Source organism: Dendrobium catenatum, unplaced genomic scaffold (assembly GCF_001605985.2).
Source record: "Dendrobium catenatum unplaced genomic scaffold, ASM160598v2 original_scaffold_61322, whole genome shotgun sequence".
NCBI classification, from domain to species: domain Eukaryota; kingdom Viridiplantae; phylum Streptophyta; class Magnoliopsida; order Asparagales; family Orchidaceae; genus Dendrobium; species Dendrobium catenatum.
Genome location: NW_021379772.1, coordinates 1,082,009 through 1,088,609, shown reverse-complemented (window position 1 = coordinate 1,088,609; position 6,601 = coordinate 1,082,009).

Below are 6,601 nucleotides of genomic sequence, written 5' to 3'. Positions count from 1 at the left end.
TCAAAACTCAATATCTCTGAAAACAGAAATAGGATTCGGAGTCCTTACCACGAGATCTTCACTTTTCCCAACAGCAGCGTCGGACGAAAAGCGCTCCGCGGCCTCCGAAACCCAAGATTTCCTTTACTTTTCCTCTCTTTCTCTCTCTTCAAAATATCTGATTTTATAAAAAATGATTTTCTCTCTCTTAAAACGAGCTGATTTCCTTAAATCATAAAGCTGATCGGCCCGGCCGATCGCCAGATCGTCCCGGGACGATCAGACCAAAATCGATCGTCCCGATCGTCCTGGACGGTTCCCAGAACTATTCTCAGACCGATATTTCGAACATTACAGATCGGCCTGGACGATCTCACTATCGTCCCGGACGATCCTGGGAGGAAAATCTAAGTCAGAGAGGAACAGTAAGGGAACGAGGTCTCACACTTCCCCTGGCCCTATATGGGTGGTATCCCCTGTCCAGGCCCAAGGCCCTTCTCTGTGTAAGAAGGGTCGAAGATCTCCCCTCCCCCCCCCAATGCCCTTCATTTATTCTTTCAATTGAGGCCTTCCCTTGGCCCTATATAGGTGGTATCCCTCGTCCAGGCTCAAGGCCCCTCTCTTTGCAAGAAGGTGATTTTTCCTCCGCTTCCTCTCAAACTGAGGCCTTCCCCTAGCCATGTACGGGTGGTATCCCTCGTTTAGGACTAGGGCCCCTCAGTAGGAATTTCCCCCTTATTCTTCGAGAGATCCTTGGGAGTTTCGATGTTAGTTGGTTGGCGATAGAGGTTTGAGAGATCATTGTAAGGAGGAAGGTTGAAAAGATTGTTGACAGATAGAAATCCAGTGTCAGATAGAAATACAACGTCAGATAGGAGTCTGACGACGGACAGAAGTCTGACGAAGGGTGGAAATTTGGTGCCAAGTAGAAGTCCGATGATGTGCATAAATTTAATATATGGTAGAATTCCAACTTTGGGGAGAAATACAATGACAGGTAGAAATTCAACGTTGGGTAGAAGCTTGACGAATGCCCAAAGATGGATAGTAGTCCGACGATGGGCATAAGTTCGAAGTCAGGAAGAAATTTGACGAGATTCCGGGGCCATAAGTTTGACGCTGGGTAAAAGTATAATGCATGGGTAGAAGATCGATGAAAGTCCATCGACTGGCAGAAGTCCGATGATATGTAGTAGTAAGGCATTGGGTAGAAAACCGATAAAAGTTTATCGACGGGCAGAAGTTTGAAGATGGGTAGTAGTCTGATGATAGGCAAAAATTCGACATTGGGTAGAAGTACAATGATGGGAAGAAGCTCAGCATCAGGTAGAATTCTGATGAAAGTCCCATGATAGGCAGAATTCCAGCGACGGGAGGGAGCTAATACAGGTAAAATTTTGATGAAAGTCATGCGGGGTAGAAGTTTAGTGATGAGAGGAAGTTCAGCGTCAGGTAGAAGCCCAACGAAAGTTTGGTGATGGGCAGAAGTCCGGTGTCTGGTAGAAATTTAACTTTGTGGAGAAGCTCGACGAAAGTCTGGTGTAGGTTAATAGAATCCGTCAAAGATATATGACATATCCAAGGTTGTATGTCAGAGCGTTGCTTGATAATGTTAACCTATATGGAATATATAGAGAAAATCTACCAAGAATATAAGACCTATCCAAGGTTATATATTAGAGCCTTTGATTGATGATGTTAACCTATATGAAAAAGGTCGAGAGAATCCACCAAGGATGTAAGACCTATCCAAGATTGTATATTAGAGCCTTTACTCGATGATGTTAACCTATATGGAAGAGGTCGAGAGAATCCACCAAGGATGTAAGACCTATCCGAGGTTGTATGTCAGAGCCTTTGCTCGATGATATTAACTAGTATGGAAGAGGTTGAGAGAATCCACCTAGGATGTAAGACCTATCTGAGATTGTATGTCAGAGCATTTGCTCAATGATGTTAACCTGTGTGGAAGAGGTTGGATCGAATCCCCCTAGGATTGATTATCCAATGAATGAGATACAATAAAGATTACATATTTCTGGAATCAAGGATTTAAGATTTGATTAATATCCTCCTATGATGTTTGACCTATCAGAGGTTGTATGTTAGAGCCCTGCTCAATAACGTTAACCTGTGTGGAAGAGGTCAAATCAATCCCCTTGAGATTGATTTTGCCTTTGATTGGGAGGGGGCGAACGTCGCGTGTATCCCGAATCAAATATAAATAAGGCTTTATTTTTAGACTATTACTGCCTTTTTGAGGTCAAAATTAAGACATTACCCAAGGAGAAAGTCTAGTATGGGACTATATGCAACTTGAAATTGATTGGAAGTATCCTTATATTTGTTGGAATTTTCCTGAAATATCATCTTGATATTGAAAAGCATTGGAGGGATCTTCTTGACCACAATTGGAGTCAAAGTTGCCCCCTAGTCTGGATCTAATTCCCATGAAATTGATGCAGCAATAGCTAAAGTCAGGAAGTTGACATGAATGACCTTTTGAGGTTGGAGCAAAAATTGCCCCCAATCGGGAACCACTTTTCCATAGACGGCGCCAAACTTTGCATCCTAGAATATTCGTGGTGGTAAAGAAATATGAAGTTTAACGTCTTAGCATTGTACGAAGATCCAATACACAACAGATAAAAGAAAGAGTGTAACGTTAATAAGAGACACCATAGTTTTTACGTGGAAACCCCTAAAAAGAGGAAAAAACTATGGGGCATGGCCCTGTTTAAATGAATCCACTAATATTTGCAGTCGGTTACAAATAAGGCCCTTCATTGGGAGAAGGCCTTGGCTTGATGGTACAAATATACATCATATAGAGCACATTACATGGTGAGATTTACAATATACACATATTTGTTTGGTCGGTACGACTATAGTCGATAGGATAAATGTCAAAAAGACCATTGTCTGGTGATGGAGGTCGGAAGGACCGTAGTAGGTGACAGAGGTCTGAAAGATCATAGTTGGCAGGAGACAGAAGTCCGGTAGAAGTTCGGGACTAAGGTGGTGGTCTGGCAGAACTCTGGGCCTCAAGTGGTGGTCCGACAGAAGTTCGGGCCTCAAGTGGTGGCCTGGTGAAGCACAAAGCCTCAAGTGGTGGTCCAACGAAAGTTTGGGCCTCAAGTGTTGGTCTAGCAGAACTCAGGGCCTCAAGTGGTGGTCCAACAGAAGTTCGGGCCTCAGGTGGTGGCCTGGTGGAGCACAAGGCCTCAAGTGGTGGTCCGACAGAATTTCGAGCCTTAATTTATGGTTTGGAAGAAGTCTGGACCTTAGGTAGTGATACGGTAGAAGTCTGTGCCTCAAGTAGTGGCCTAGTAGAAGTTAGGGCCTCAAGTGGTGGCCTGGTTGAGCAATGACGTCAGACGATGGTCTGGCGAAGGTGAGGGTCTCAAATAGTGGTCCGGCGGAGCAACGATGTTAGGAAGTGATCCGGCGGAGGTGAGTGCCTCAAGTGGTGGTTCGACGGAGCAAAGACGTCAGGCGGTGGTCCGGCGGAGGTGAGGGCCTCAAGTGGTGGTCCGACGGAGCGATAATGTTAGGCGATGGTACGAAGGAGGTGAGGGCCTCAAGTGGTGATTTGGCGGAGCAACGAGGTCAGGCGGTGATCCGGTGGAAGTCCAGCGGTGGTCGAGGAGGAGGTTCTTCCTTCTCTTCCTTCTCTTCTTCCTTCTCTTCTCTTCTTCTCTTCTTGCTTGGAGCCTCCCCTTTCAAGAGAAAGGAGGGATTTATTTATAGATTTCTGGAGTGTCGTGGCTCGTAAATAGGTGAGAGATCAAGGGTAAATGGGGAGTGGTTGGATGGACGGCCGACATTGAATCCCTTGATTGTGTATTGTTCATCATACATTTGAAGGTTTTAATGATGTTGGAATTCGACGATCTTGAGCTCGTTGGATTCATCTCGCAGAGCCTCTCGATTCGACTATAAGCATGTCATGTTTAGAAACCGTTTGATAACCCAAATTGTGGTTCGAACCTTCCAACAATGCTTCGAGTCCTTGATTTGGACAATTTTTTATGTTAACTAAATTTTTATTAAATTTGAATTAAATTTAAAATTGAATATGTTTAAAATTAAAATTTGATAAAATATTATTAATGGGTGAATTTAATTTACTTTTTAATTAAAAATTTATTTTATTACATAATTTTTCTATGTCGTTTAAATTTTATTTAAATAAATTTTTAATCCTGAAATGAGAACCCAGTGAAACTAGGGCTATCAAAAAAGGGTTTCGGGTCGGGTTCGGGTCCAATCCGAAATTGACCCGACCCCATTCGGGTCAACCCGAACCCGACCCGTTTCTTGAAACGAGTCATTTATGCTGACCCGGACCCGACCCGCTTCCGGTCTGGGTCAACCTGACCCGCTTCGGGTCTGGGTCAACCCGACCCGACCCGTTTGACCCATCTGCACTATAAAAAATTTAAAACAGGTTTTAAATGGCTGAAAAGTAAAAACCAAGGGCAAATTTTTACAATTACAAATATGCAAATAGTTACATGTTACAATTACTCAATTACAAATATACAATCTCACATATCAAATAAGAGAAATATCAATTGCTAATTTAGTTATCCCATTTACAATAGATGTAAATAATTGATAAACTGAATATAGAAGCTTCAAGGTTCAAGACTTCAAGCCTTCATTGGTTCGGACTCGACTGCTCCGGCAGTCTAGCCTCCAAGAATGTCTGAATCTGAAAATCTGTCTTCATTCTTCAATCACCTATTGTCTTAGAGATATAACTGCAATAAACTTAATTAAACAAGTATAAAATTCTAAGTATTTATTATCTAATACATGGCTCAGATTAAACCCTCCAATTCATTAATCACAGAATGAGGTGTAAGTTTAATAAATGTTAGCATATTAGTAATATTACCATCCAAGGAAACAATTTCTACTCACTTAATATCTGCTCACTTAATTAGATAATATATGCTCTTTTGAAGTAAATACAAATGCCTCCTGGTTGTAATATCACATTAGCTTATTATAACTTACACATATCTTCGGATCTTCTCATCTTCCCACATTCATTTTAGAATGTCTATCCTCATCGCTTATTCTCTTAATATTTAAAATAAAAAATATATGAAATAATGAATTATGAGATCAACCAGCAGGAAATAGCAGGAAAAAGGAATGCAGACAGTAGGAAATATCAGAAAATAGCTTATTCACTTACATTTCCCAATCCCAAATAGGCAAACAACAAACCATCAAGAAATATGAATGCAGACTGCAGTTATGCAGCCAATCAGCCATGCAGGAGAAGATGAGATTGATCCAAATTCAACAAAACAAGATAAATATTATGGGAAAACAACAGGTCTCACAAATAAAAATAGATATTCAAAACAGCCAGATGAATGTATGAGATTACAGAAAATCCAAAACAGCAGCCGGTTCTAACAACTCATTCCCAACTCACAAGTCAGTACTCAGTAGCAGCTTAATAACAGAAATATTCAAGAAAAGTGAAGGTCCATAGTGGCATAGTTCATGAAATAAGAAGAGTCCAGGTCACATAATACATAAATACTGACAGAATTTATAGTAATTGCATACCTGATAGAATTTAAGAACCATATATTACTTAATAACATAACTTTCCCCAGCTTCATTTTCAACTCAATTTACTATTAAAGCAAGAATATCTTCAGTTACACCTTCAAGTTCAGGGTCATGCAAAACTGCAACAAATAAAAATAGATATTCATAACCATTACTAACTGTAATCATTCAGGATATTGACTAAAGTAAAAGTTGATATGCATCCTTGTCACCATATAACCAATCCTTAGCACAAACCAAAGCCTCAATAATATCAGGTTTCAGTGAACTTCGATATTGATCTAGGATTCGACCCTGCAACAAATAAAAATAGATATTCATAACCATTACTAACTGTAATCATTCAAGATATTGACTTAAGTAAAAGTTGATATGCATCCTTGTCACCATATAACCAATCCTTAGCACAAACCAAAGCCTCAATAATATCAGGTTTCAGTGAACTTCGATATTGATCTAGGATTCGACCATTATTGCTAAATGCACTTTCAAAGGCCACTGTTGTTATAAGAATACACAAAATGTCAGGTGCCATTGTAGAAACTTCAGAGAATCTATATTGATTGCCTTTCCAGAAATGTAGTATATCTAGCTCAATTTTTCTATCAAGTTTAGGTTCATCAAGATATATCTCCAATTCAGATTTTTTTGGCATATAAACCTCCTCTTCAAATGAATCAAAATCCTGTTTAGGAAAGTTAGAGTTTAACAGATGAAACCAATTAATTTATGAAATCAATTAACAGCAGAACATTAATTAATTAACTACCTGAAGAAATTGAGATTGAATAACAATAGATGAACTACAATTAAAGGATTTAATCCATATTATACATAGCAAAAAGTCAATAGCCAAATATCATAAATAATTCATAAATTTAATATGAAAGAGCTAAAGAAGTAAGAAGTAAGAACATCCTAAATTATTAAATTTGAAAGATATAAACGCGAATACCAACTTCTTGCAGCTGCAGCCAGCAGACTACATGATTTACATGCTTTGAATGTAAGTATGTAACAGACT